This window comes from Gymnogyps californianus, chromosome 1 (genome assembly GCF_018139145.2).
Source record: "Gymnogyps californianus isolate 813 chromosome 1, ASM1813914v2, whole genome shotgun sequence".
Taxonomy (NCBI): Eukaryota; Metazoa; Chordata; class Aves; order Accipitriformes; family Cathartidae; genus Gymnogyps; species Gymnogyps californianus.
This window is the reverse complement of record NC_059471.1, coordinates 9,168,321-9,182,893: the sequence shown is the minus strand read 5'-3', so window position 1 is coordinate 9,182,893 and position 14,573 is coordinate 9,168,321. Positions and strand designations below refer to the sequence as shown.

At 39.1% G+C, this 14,573-nt stretch overlaps 1 protein-coding gene across 3 annotated transcripts in view; it reads left to right on the top strand.

Moving 5' to 3' along the window:
* GRM5 (glutamate metabotropic receptor 5) overlaps positions 1-14,573 on the top strand; it is a 278,015-nt gene that overhangs the window by 173,582 nt on the left and 89,860 nt on the right. The window lies entirely within an intron of this gene.

The following is a 14,573-nucleotide window of genomic DNA, read 5'->3' as shown; positions in this document are numbered from 1 at the left end:
GCCTGACTCAATTTCCTTTTCTGGTGCAATGATTATGCACAGGTTTTTTGTGTGAAACAATCCCAGGAATAGAGACCTTTAGGCAGACTGCAATGCAGGTGCCAGAGCGTTCGTATTTGATATGCAAAAAAATAAGCTTGAGTTTCTAGTCTAAATCAAGAATAGGGACTTGAACCACAGTGTCCCATATCTGAAAAGGGTGCCCTCAATATTGGTTACCTTAAGACAAAAAAGAAGCTCTCTTTGTCTCTGATCTGAGCACTGGAAGGTGACCAATCTTTCCTGTTGAAACTGAGACAGGAAAAGACTTCCCAAAGGATGCCTGATTCTGATGAATCACCTACATAATTTTTCTGGAAAATTACCAAGCACCTTATCCTTGTGTATCAAATGAGATGATTACCTTGGTAGGTTGCCTTGTTTCCTGTACTGATATTTTCTGCTCCTTCTGGGAGCAATGAAAGGGATAACCAGTGACCAGACAGTCTCCCAGGGGTAAAAAAGGGATTCTGAAATCTTAAAAATTCAGACCAGTCAGACTGTCACGAGGAACTCTTGCTTGCAAAGTATGTTTGCATCTTTCACGTGAGTATGGTCTAGCCAACATTTTGTTTATCTGTTTGCTTTTCTTGTGGTTCTTTCAAAGTGAAATCAATGCACTGACACAGGAAAGATTTCTATTCCAGTTCTATAATAGTTATTTACCGGCCAACACATAAACAGTGGTCATAAAATTACCTTATCTTTATTCTTACAAGGTCACATATCCCCTGCTACCACACAACACCCTTTTCTATCAGCATTCTTAAATTATCAAATAGCTATTATTGTTATGGAAAGTAGTGCATAGGTAGAAAAATACATGAAGTCAGAACACTTCAAATAACGGAGTTATTGCAGAAGTGGGCAATTTATTAGAGTATATATAACATAAATATCTAGAGCCAATGGACAAGAATAGAAAGAGAAGCCTCAGGAAACCTAAGCAAAGTTTAAAACCAAGTTTCAGTTAGAAATTTCTTTTAGCTATATATACCTACGACCAGTTGCCCCAAGATAATTATTTTACAGTCATGTTTTCATATCTTACATAAATGCTGTTTGCTTTCTCTTTGCTTTGAAAGCAGCATGTCAGGACAATATTGGCAACTTGACAGGAATGGCGATATTGCGCTTAATTACATTTGTAGATCTCAGACGTAAGATCAAAGGAAATGCACAAGTAAAATCATTTGCTCTACAGTAGCAGCCTGATTTTACAGGAGAAATAGCACAGACTAGACACAAAGTGATGTCAAAGGCACAAACTAATGCGAATACACGAATTCCTGAGAAATAATGGTTTACAGTTCTGATAAGCATGGCTGTTTTCATAAGAGCAGCCAGTAAAACAATCTGAGACAGAAATGTAATTTAAAATTGATTATCTCCTTTGAACATTGCAGCTCAAAGCATGAAAGCTGTGTAACCCTGTGCCCACTCTGTTTCAATACGATATCCAGCTGGACTAAGCTTTCTCTGAGTGAGCTGTCCTTATAATCCACTCAAATCAGTACAGTCATAAAACAAATGAACATTATCAACATCTACTGCAAAATTATGCAGCTTCTGTGGCTTCTAGATTACCTTTTTATTTCCAATACAAATTCTGTTGGTTAAGCAGTAACTACAGGACCCCCAATATTTGAAACTTAAGTATTTACAATGTTGTGATGTTGTGATGACCTAGCACTAAGGAGCTTCTATTTAGCTTCTATCCTTTGTGGGGGAAAAGAGGTGCATTGTGTGTGGGGATGTAGAGAGAAGGAAGAGATGTTACCAAAGTGTCCATGGCACGAACAAAAGTCTCACACATCTCAGTAAAAGCACAGAGGCCATTTCCAGCAGCTTTTGCTCACGCCACCAAAGCGTAAGTAGGACTTGTACTCTTCTTCATGAATGAAAACCCTGTTCAGATCGCATTGGCTGCAATTATGCAAGCACAGGTGGCAATGCCAGATGCAAGCTCTTTAACTCTCTTGGCACTACAGCAGTCTTTCCCCCCTTAGCGGAGGAATCAGGAGTATCAGTATTTCACAGACCAGCAAGCGGCCTCGGTCCTCTATGTTGTACCCTGTGAGGAGGACGTCTTCCTCAGCTCTGCAGAGGCAGTGCAGACCTCTGATTCGGGTTAATCTCTCACACCTGATGGCACTGGTACGTGAATTCTGGCCTGATGAACAGTTCCCAGCACATGAGGCTCTAAAATGTAACTCCTGAAGATTACTGTAATGGGGAGGGAATTTGTACTTGGTTAACTAAAAAATACGCTTTCTGAGATACGGCCAGGCTTTAAAATAGAAGTGTTTGATTCCAGCCATTACTGCAAAGAGGTAACTGTCCTCAGCTGCCTTTGCAACCACTTTGTGTACTGAAAAGACTTTAAAAAGAACAATAGGCATCTTTATCTTTAGTGGTACTTTGCTAGGAGAGGCTCCAGATAAACTGTTACCCTTGTTCTATTTAATGAAGCTTCATGCTACTTTAAACTCATTCTCTCTCTCTGTATTTTTTGTATCCACATTATATCCACATTCATGGGAACACATATTGAAAAAATGAATGTTGGAAGGTTAAAATCAAATAGAAATTTTAAGACTTCCCTGATTGGCTGGTGATTTACTTTTGCAGTTGATGAATACCTGTAACAAAGATCATGTTAACTCACAAAGCAGCTGTGTGGCAAAACACTTACTTTTACTAGAAAATCAAACTAATTGAAAAACTAATAAAAATGAAAGAATTAGTTTTTAAAGGTACTTGCCCAAATATAAATATGCTTTTCATTTCCTTAACCATATGCCTTAGTGTGTTGGCTTAATCTGTCAAATTGAACAGATTTGACAGATCTGTTGAATTGTTTTTTTTTCTTGATTTTTCCTGGTTGATAGAACATGTACTAAAATGAGCATGATATTCCTGGCAGCTAAATTTTAATCTCAGCAATTCAATAGATGATGTCTGTCAGGCATCCAGTCTTTTACCTGTTTAGGTCTATAATACATTTCCATTAAAAGAGGTAGGAATATAATTATGCTTAGGAAAACAATACCAGAATTCTATCACTTTTCTGGTATTGTTCTTTCCCTTGTTTGCATTATACAAGGGCAACTGAGCATACTTACAGACATTTACATTTACATTACATTACAGGCATTATATTTCCATTTTCCTCAGACCATTTCTATTTTTGGAAATGCCCGTTGACCAGCTACTCTCTTTAGCCAGTATGTTCTGTCTGTGATAACTGGGTATCAATTGTTGGCAAGACATACAGTACAACCCCAATCTGTTTTTCTCAAAAGGAATGAGAAAGTAATGAGGTGTGTCATCATAAAAGTGAATTGTATTTCAGTGTTGCACAGCTTGCTGTGTCAAGCCCTGATCTTCCTCTTGCCCGCTGATTTGCCAGCCTGTTCTTTGTGTCCAATTTGGTAATAACAGAACAATGGAGCAACGGTAAGCACTGGATTGCACTCACTTTTACGAGATTTCATGAACTGCTCACAGCAGGAGAGGACATTAATCCAATAAAAATGAAACAGCACACTTCTGATTTTGTACCACTTGATTGTCATGAAATAACCCCTGCTTCCCGTTGCCGTGGGAAGATAAGAAATTTGTGTTTAATAAATAGGTACCCTGTGATAAAGAGAACTTCTTTTTATGCAGAATAAGCAACAGCATCAATTCTTACTTTTTTATTGTCTTTTGTTTCAACTCAGAAATATCTATACAGCTTTTGATAGAGACAACTGAATCTGTAGTCATGGTCCACAGGTCTCCCATTTAGCATACACAGGGCAGCCACACCTAACTCTTTATTCAACCTGGAGGCATATTAAGCCTTCAGTTACGCTCCGATTTATAAATTAGCATGTTTATTCTCCATTATGCTTATGATCATGCTTTCTACAGTTGTTGTTACACAGCAAGCGAATCTGAGATTAAGAGTCTGATCAGGAGGTAAAACAAATTAATTGGTTATACAAGCAGTCGGTGCCCATCTGAGGCCACTAACACAAGTGGGTGCTAGCCCACCAGTGCAAAGGTGGAAATGCTAGGTCTACATTCGTGACTGAGCGGACTGGGCTTCACACACCTGTGTCTACTTCATTTTGGAGCAGTTTTACGCCGGCCTATTCTGTGACAGTGTGGTGGGTATAAAATCCAGGATGGAAAGGTCTGTGCTAAAGGCATGTTTCCTCAGATAAACTGGCCTGGCTTGGTGGGAGCAAGTACCTCCCAAACAGCAAGTCTGGCAACCGCACTGAGCTGGAGGCAACCTGTCCAAAAAAGAGGGCCGGGGGACAGCACTAGTCAAAGCAAAAAGCAGCTCTGAAGTTAGTGACCAGCTATGTTGGACTGTACAGAAAAGGGGTGTAGGGGACTGTGCTATAAGGAGAAGCAGAATGAGCATGAGGAAGAGAACATTCTTCAGAAAGGGCCTGAGGAAACATCTGTCTTTCTTAATTCGTGAGTACTGTTTCTTGGACAAAAGACTACAGAACTCTACAAAGTAAAGGGCTACATTCCAGTCAGGGTTGTAGTCTGTCCTGGTTTCGGCTGGGACAGAGTTAACTCTCTTCTTAGTAGCTGGTACAGTGCTGTGTTTTGGATTTAGTGTGAGAATAATGTTGATAACACGCTGATGTTTTAGTTGTTGCCAAGTAGCGCTTATCTTAAGCCAAGGCCTTTTCAGTTTCCCATGCTCTGCCAGCAAGCAGGTGTGCAAGAAGCTGGGAGGGAGCAGAGCCGGGGCAGCTGACCCGAACTAGCCAAAGGGATATTCCATACCATGGAACATCATGCCCTGTATATAAACAGGGGGGAGTTGGCTGGGAGGCGTGGATCATGGCTCTGGCATCGGTCAGCGGGTGGTGAGCAATTGCATTGTGCATCACTGGTTTTTTTTTCTTTTTTTTCCCTCTTTTTTTTTTTGTTATATTCCTTTCCATTACTACTATTATTATTACATTTCATTATTATTATCATTAGTATTATATTTTACTTTAGTTATTAAACTGTTCTTATCTGAACCCACGAGTTCTACCTTCTTTCCCGATTCTCCTCCCCATCCCACTGGGAGCAGGGGGGGAGTGAGGGAGCTGCTGTGTGGTGCTTGGCTGCTGACTGGGGTTAAACCATGAGAAGTCTCTATAACAGATTAAATTAAGAGCAGTATAATTGAGCTAAAACCCTCCCTGAAAACTAAGAAGTGCAGTGAAGATGAATTTCAGATTGCATACATCTCACAGATCTACACCAAAGCTGTTAAGTCATGATCCAACCGTTAAGGGTGATCCAACCTGTTAAGGGTGATCCAACCTGCCTGTGCAAAAGGAAATTGGTAAAGTTCCCTAAGTGTCCTAGAAAATCTGTTCTTTTTTGGTTTGTTTACTGTGTTCTCCTCCCCATTATTTGGAAAATCTCAGTTGCTGTTATTCCATGTAATTACAAGTTAATCTCTGGAGTCATTGTTTTATGTCGTTCTGGTCAATGAATGAGAAACAAGAGTGGCCTCTGGATGTAAAAGAAGTTCCTGTCGAGTGCCCATTGAGTTAAATTCCATGCAGAATTGTGCATTGCAAACTTTCCTTAACCTCCACATGTTGTATGGGAAAGTTATTCTTACTCCTTCTAATTTAGCATCTGTTTCTGCAGTGCAGCAGTCCCTTCCACCCATGCAGAGTTTCATTTAAGTCAAAAGGACTGTGTCAGTATAAAGGTCTGTGATTAGAGATTGCAGTGCAAAATTGAGACATGATTATATGCCATATTAGTTTATGCAATATAGAAGAATAGAGAAGATTTGAAGAATGTCTCTGTTGGAAATGAAAGATCAAAAATGCACCACCGAGCTGAATTTTTTTTTCTAAAATTGGATAGCGGATATTTGGCACATGAAACAACCTTATAACAAAGCTTCTATAAAACATTTTAGACCTCCGAAGCTAAAAACTATGTTCTTTTTAATGCTGTTAAGGAGAAGCAAAATTCAAAGGCTAACAAGTTGTAACTGCTTTTTGAAAAGAAGGCTGCCTAAAGTGAAGGTTATTTTGGTCCATTTATAGTGTGTACTGCATTTTCTAGCGAAATTATAGAAAATTATATTCCATGATTTTCTTGCTGCCTTTAACTAGCTTTATATGAATCTCACAGTTCATCTTTGATATTTTGTTGCATTGTACCAATTGTATTAAGTTTACAAAAATGTTGTTCCCAAACACCCCAGATTTCTGATAATTAGCTTTCTGCAGAGACTAATGATGAGCATGTTATTCTCTTTGGTGCAAAGCTCTTCAGAGGACCAACTTTCTCTATTTTCTTTGTCTCTGCTACCTACAACACTGAATAAAGTTTATGTTCTTTGAGGTCAATCTGGGGAGAGCAGAGATGAATTTATTATAACCAGCACCATGGAACAAAGAAGCTATGGAATGAGTGTTTTGCTACTTTATAATGAAAAATAAACTGGGAAATAGGTCAAGTTCTCCTGATTTAATGCATTCAAATCATTGCTCAGTTCTTGGGCAGTGTATAGAAAACAAAAGAAAAGTGGAGATTGTTTCAAATATTTTCCCACTCTTGAATAAAATCACATAACGCATAACATGCTTTAAAAAAATGTATTAAAAATCGACTTTGATTAATCTACACTTAATTGTAATGTTAGTGTTTTGTAAAGGAGTATAGGATACTTTATATTTAGAAACAATTGCAGACAAATATGATCATTAGAAACTGTCTTCGTTGTGGAGAAGAACATGAAATATCATTTGTTTTAGCCTTCTTCCTCTGAACTCAAAGTTTTATTCCATGGTCAGTACTTACATCATCCCTGGCATGTTTTTCATAGAAATGTGAAAAAGGAAATGTAAATAACATCAAAAGAGTAACCTTCTCTGATATTATTTAAAAAATAAGCATAGTACACCAACATAACATGTTGGCTACTATAAGGAAAAGTCAGGTAATAATACTTAGAGCCACAGGGTGATGAAAGTTTGGAATCAGGTTTGCTGCCTGCACAGCCAATTGAAACACTGTGTGAGAGTACTGAGAGTTAGTTAAGATATTTGAGCCTAAAATGGCATGATAAAAAAGGATAAGACAAATTCAGGAAAGGTAATCTCACTGGTGAGTATTGAATGCAGTAGGTCCAAATACAACCTCTGGTTCAGGGAGATGCTAAATTGCCAGTAGCAGGAAATGAGTATAAATTAGCAATGGAAAGATAACTGTGTACTTACAGCCACTTCTGGCAAATGTCAGAGACAGCATACTGATCCCCATGTAATTTTGGTCTGACCAACTGTGTTAGTGCTTATGTTTTTAGATATTTACTCTCCTTTCTTTCTTTTTAAGCATAGCCTGAGTTTTCTTAGAAGTTGGAACAGTTTTCTGCTTATTGGTATGCGAACACACACTCTGAATATAGGAACTTTAGAGTCAAAGTAAGATATTTTCTGCGTTCATTGCTTGCCAACAGCCATAATGCTCTTCCAACTCAAGTTGAGCAATTTTATTGCTGTTCTAGTGTCTATGTGTTGGGAATAAACACAAAGCACAGGCTGCATTTCTGTGTCCTTGGAGTTCTTTGTTTCTGTGTGCTAAGACAAACTTGTAGGAAACAAGAGAGCCTATATTCCTGTATTTGATGGACACGTGTGGCACAGGTTAGTATCCCATACTGAGTATTGGATGAACACACATATACATACATACAGACACAGAGATGCTGAAAGACTTACAGTCCCTGATGGGAACGAATAGGGCTATGCTCAGGGCTTATTTTAGTCTCACCTAAAAACTTATCCAGTAATGCTGGGAGATGCTCTGCAGCCCCAAGGTTTCTATCACACATCTCTTGTCAAACTGATCTGCTTTGCCTAGGTTGCTCAATGCTTGTAAGGCTGCTTTGAGACTTAGGGAGAAGGATGGAAGGAGGTTGAAGTGTCTTTAGCTGATTCACGTTTTCCAGTTTTTTATCGCTGTCTCATAAGATAGAGAGAGTTTATCCGGGAGCCTTTCCCAGTATTGTGGCAAGGTTAGGTTGAGGACAGCAGTCAGCTGGAGAAGTCCAAAGCTGAGAAGGCAGAAGTGGTTCTAGAGGCTTAAGGGAAATCGCTGAAGGACACGGCTGACTTACATCTCAATCTTTGGCTGAGGTTTTTTTCATCAGCATTCACAGCTTGGGTGTCAGGTTGACAGCTTCTACACGAACAAATAACATAAGTGAATGCATTGGCTTTTTATATGCTACTGTCTGGCCAACGCTCTTGTGCCTATTTCTGTCCAACTTAGCCGTAATTTTAATAAGCTTTTCTTACCTCTAGACTGAATTATTTCAACTCATAATACACTGCATACAGCTAAGAGTCAAAACCATTCAGAAACCTTCAGCCTTCTGCAGCACGTTTGACACAGCTTCAGCACCACCTCAGCAGCCTGAAGTCTCTAATCTGCTTCTTGTCCCATCTCTTACTCCTGCATCAGGGGCAAGTTAAGAGCTTGAGTTGAGAGTGCATTGGCTTGTAAGCCAATGTGACCATCTGCTGTGCTCTGAAGGCTCCTGAACTCTCTATTCTTACCTCAGACTCTGCCTTTACTCCTGAGTCATATAAAAAGAATCGCATACTTTTTAAAGTATCTGACTACATTAATCACAGAATCACAGCATTACAGAATGGTTGAGGTTGGAAAGGGACCTCTGGAGGTCATCTCGTCCAACACCCTGCTCAAGCAGGGCCACCTAGAGCCAGTAGCCCAGGACCATGTCCAGATGGCTTTTGAATATCTTCAAAGATGGAAACTACACAACCTCCCGGGGCAACCTGTGCCAGTGCTCAGCCACAGTCACAGTAAAAAAAGTATTTCCTTATGTTTAGACAGCACCCCCTGTGTTTCAGTTTGCGCCCACTGCCTCTGGTCCTGGCATTGAATACCACTGAAAAGAGCCTGGCTCCATCTTCTTGCCATGCTCCCTTCAGGTATTTAGATACATTGATAAGATCCCCTCTGAGCCTTCTCTTCTCCAGGCTGAACAGTCCCAGCTCTCTCAGCTTTTCCTCATAGAGAGCTGCACCCGTCCTTTATTCACCTCTGTGGCCCTTCATTGGATTTTCTCCAGTATGTTCATATCTCTCTTGTACTGGGGAGCCCACAGCTGGACATAGTGCTCCAGGTGTGGTGTCACCAGTGCTGAGTAGATAGGAAGGATCACCTCCCTCGGCCTGCTTGCAATACTTTGTCTAATGCAGCCGAAGATACTATTAGCTTTCTTTACCACAAGGGCCCATTGCCGGCTCATGTTCAACTTAGTGTCCACCAGGACTCCCAGGTCCTTTTCTGCCAAGCAGCTTTCCAGCATATATTGGTGCATGATGCTGTTCCTTCCCAGGTGCAGGACTTTGCACTTCCTCTTGTTGAATTGATGTTCTTGACTGCATCCTCTTGAGACAAGATACATCTTGCAGTGCATGAGACGCTGAGTGAAATCCCATAACCACAGTCATTCTTTGGTAATTTTTTCCTGTGGATACATTCATGGATGTGTGTTTTTCCAGACTTTATGCTGCTACCCTAGCCACTGGAGGTTGTTCATCCTTGCATTCTGATCATAATTCACCTGAATGTGTCAACCCTGAAGGCTAATCTCGATGAATTAGAAGCTGTAGCAGGCAAGTATGAGAAGACGACTTGAAAAGAATAGAAAATTTGATGTTTCCATTTTGCCTATCTTTTTTTAACACCAAAAAGTGACTAAGAAGTGAGCTATGACAGCTTCTAAACTGGCTGGAGAAGTCCTTGACAATTGAACTGCACACAGAGATCATAGAATCATAGAATATCTTGAGTTGGAAGGGACCCATAAGGATCATCGATGTCTCATATCCTGTTGGAGTGAATGGAGATCTAGTCACTTCCCACTAGAGACTCGAGAAAATCTACCTCTCAGCCAGCAGAAACTTGTTTCAGTTATGCACATATTTATCTAGTGTCATTTGAAATGCCCTATAGTACTCTGGCTTCTGGCTGCGGAAATGCAATGGTGTCCCATAGGTCCTTACCTGCCAGCCCACACACATCTCTTGGATCTCAAAGACCTCTAGGTGCTCATGTAGGCAACTGAACTGAACCTTAGTCAACACATACTGAGAAATCTAGAGAACAATCCGTGTTACCTTGTAAGAGAAACCTAGAACTCAATTCAGTTGTCTATACATTGGTATCTGGATCTACTTGAGATGCTCTAAGATATATAAAACGCCTATATGAGGCTGTCAGATATGGCACAGGACCTGTAGGAGACTTGCACCCTTCTGGAGTGGCAGAAGGGAGTCAGGCAGGATACATCACTGCACCTGAAATGATACCTGAAATGACACCAGATACTTGTGCTTGATGTTGATTCACTACAACAGGAGTCTAGATGCCTAATTCACAAGTAGACACTCACATGGAGAAACCTAAATGTACATGCTTTACGCTGGAGTTGGATATCACCACTGCTGTCCTATATGTTCTGTTCATTCTCATGTGCCTGCTCTGATCACATTTAGTGCCAAAAATGCAAGGACTATTACAAATGAAGCATTACTTTTCTGTGTAATACAAATCTTCTCACAGAACTCCTGTACAACCTCCCATAAGTGTTGATTGGAACTTTCTAATAAAATTCTTCATTCCTCTTAGCTTATGAAGTCACAGGCCTCCTAAAGTTGCTTTACTAACACAGTTCTTGCTAATATGACTGCCACAATTATTTCTATGATTCAGCCACTACTGACCGTCAGTACTATTGGAGAAATTCTGAAGTGTTCAATTAGAGCTAATGATATACTTTAAAACAATAACCTACATTTTGTAAAGGGAAAATTTAAAATCCGTACTTCTATAACTCATCTTGAGTCATTGGAAGCCTCTAGCACGATGTGCTACATGAAGCAACACTTCAAGTTTGATAACTCACAGGTGTTTGAGTTCCTGCAGTTTCAGTGTGTTTGCCTTCTTAAAACATAGAAATTAGATAAAAAAATATAGAACTGCCAAAAATAAATGATTAGATTTTGTTCCCAATGCGTAAAACTGAAGTATGCGATTTTTTCCATAAATAGAAAAAAATTACTTCTAAAGTAAAGTATCCTTAGAAACTATGTTAAAACATCAAAAATATTTGTCACTTGTAAATAACACCAGAAATACGAGATTTAACATATATAACATAAGGATCAAGAATTATCCTGGTTTGAGGTTACTATTTTTAACAAACAAATCCAAATCCAAAAATCATTGCATAATTTTTTATCATTTTCCTATATCTTATTTTACTGATGCGTAAATTTTCAAGCACTTACAGCTACAGCCATATCTGTTTCAGTCAGAGTGACAAAACAATCCAAAAGCCCAGAATTTGCCCCTTTGTCAGCAAAGTAGGTTTGAGCCTAGGTAAATTCAGATGTCAAGAAGGGAGAACAGTATCATGGCTAATCTGCTGATCAGAAGGGAGATTTACTGTTTCTAAAACTCAGCTACCACTGTGAGGTAGTTGAGAAAATAGAGCTTTTTGCTTTGAGTTTGTTTTTGACTGAGTTCTTTCTCCAGATAAATTTAATTTATCAAGGAATTGAGACAATAATAGGAGGCTTTCAAAAAAAACCCCACATTTTGTAGAACGTCAACCAATTTAACTAATAAATAAAAACTTTTTTTTTTAAAGTATGAATTCACTGTGCAAGGAGAATTCAAGATAAGTCTTTCAGTATATTTGCTGTTTGCAATAACTGGCATAGAGCAGCATGCATAAACTTGTTATTTTAAGGATATATATCATGTTTAATTTACAATGAACTTGCTGGCTTAGTAGGGGAAGAAAGTGATATATGAAACCTGGGTGTTCGACTCAGCTGACTGATCTGAGGGTAGCAGGAAGGCATCAGAGAGCAATTCTCACTTGGAATCCATTCAAAATGGAACTGCTAAATCCTTTCATCCAATCCAGAAGAAACTCAATTACAAGAAGTGACATTATACAACATAATAAAAGTAGTGTCAGCTCCAAATCCATGAAGGCTTGTTGACACAGGGAATGAGTCAAACTGATGGGACCATATGGTGAGAAGGAGTGTGTGAACAAGCCTCCTTGTCTTCCATCCAGAGAAGTTTGTGGGAGCATTCTTGACTGCAAATACATCTCATACCCTTTAAATCCACCCATGCAGTGCCATGCAGACAAGATGAATGGCGGCGAGCAAAACAAGGTGTTCTATGAAGGGAGGTCCTCAACATAGCTCTGCCACATCTAGGTACAGCCCAAGCTGGCTAACACTGAGCATGATATAGTGTTTGTACTGCCACAAGGATCACTCACTTAATTTGTCATAAACAACATGAATCATTACACAGGAATTCACTTTCCCACAATGGAAATTTAAACCAATTTATTCAGTGATGAAATAAATTGTGAAAGAATTTTAGATTGCCACCAGTTTTAAAGCACCCATGCTGAAAAGGCCACAAATTCACGGAAGACTAGATAGTAAATACTCCTGAAGCCAATTGCAGTCTTTCTATTGACTTTGGTTGGATTTGAATAAACTTCAGAGAAGAGGCAGGTCACCTAAAATACATTATGTTCCTCCAATCAGATAAACGCTGATACACAAAGCCCTGGGTAGGAATAGTTCATACTCTGCTACGCTCTTGGTTCTACAGAGATCTATTCAAATTGGAATGGGAAAAGCTTATTAAGTAAACAATGAAGATCCTATATTATAGGAAGGCTAGATGAAATCATTTTGTTGAGTTGACAGACTGGGAGACAGTTGAATTGTTCCCTCTGAAAGAGTGAGGCCGAGGGTTGGGTGGAAGAGATAGAAAAGAAGAAAAATAAAAAAAAGTCATAAGGAAGGGAAAGAATAATTTATAAAAAAAAGAAAAGAAGAAATTAATATCAATTAACTATGAGTAAAGAAGAGCTAGAAATTTCTTTTTTTTTTCCTAATGATGAAAACACTAAGGTTCTGGAGCAGCCTTCCAGAAAAGAATAATGAGAAAAATTAGGTCATTTAAGGATGGAGCCTGTGTCCAGCACTACAGGAAGTTTTTGCCCATGAAAAAAGACGGTTGAACATGGTAACTCAGAAGGTGCTTTCTTGTGTGTTCGCACTAGTTAAGACACTGGTTAAGGACACAGAATTTAACACCAATCTATCATTGTCCTGACTGCTATACGATTAGCACACTCCCAGGCATGATTTTAGCCTGAACCCGGCAGCACTTTCCCTGGACAGGAGCATGGTTTGGGAAATAACACATGACATAAATTGTTCTCAGCAGGCAGTATGGATGAGACCATCTTGCCGAGGGGAGGGAGAGAAAGAAAACATTTAGTCATGGGCAAATTTCACAGTGCCATTTGTCAGCAGTGCCAGGGAACGGCCCCGGCATGTTTTAGAAGTAAAAATGTATCCTTTAACTTTTGTATTCCTGGTAACTTAACTCGGCATTGTGCCTAAACTGGAGATTTTCAAGTAGGGGACTAGCCTTTGGAGGCTGGATACAGCCAGCTACGATCATGGTATTGCAAAGGGATTTCCAACCCACTGGTAGCAGTGACCAGTTTATGGAGTTAAGCTAGTCTGTACAGTAATGTGTTTATGATTATTTGTAGAAGTGACTTTTTTTTTTCTTATTTTCCTATAAAATCCCTAAATCAGCCATTCTATTCCTCCCAGGGATCTTGCCAGAGAGACTAGAGGTCAGGTGTTTTGTTCTCAGTCCTCTGACTCCTAGATGCAGGTTATCTAGCTTAAGTTAGAAGTATTTTGGTCCTCTTCCAGGCTGCATTTAAATAAATAAGTAAATCTTTTATTCAGGAGAACTCTTGTTAGCCCCTAAATTTACACACAAAAACTCTCCAGATGGCCTTCAATGCACATAATAATAGACTGAAGAGTTTACTGCAGTGTAATTCCAATTAGCTGTTTTACAAGTATGGTGTCTACCTTTAATGGACAAATAAATCTTTTCATGTAATTAGTTTTGGGTTGTGGTTTTGTTTTGTTTTGTCTATTTTTGGTTTTTTCCTTTGCTGAGCAAAACTTTCAGTTGCTGCAGTTTTATCCTGGGGGACAAAGAATAAGTTCATGGATAACAACTCCTTTTGCAAAGTTTGCAGTATTCTGTATTTTACAACTTTTTTTCAGGTTACAATAATTTAAAACTGTTTCATCAAATATCAGATAACTATAAGAGGAATCAAGTTCAATTGAATGCAAATACAATTTGGAGCATAAGTTACTTGGTACTTAGTCAAACTGTCATGTTAATGCTTCAAATGGGGATATCCTCTATAAGCTTATGATTTGGCAAATGGTTTATCAGGATTTTATTTTTAAATAAAATGTTTGGTTTCAAAATTTGTTGAGTGAAGGTTGATATATTGCATCAGGAGACTTACGGGAAACCAAATTTAGTCTCTTTAGTCTTAAAATGTAGAAAGCTAAGCTATAGGGTACCTTCTAATTTAT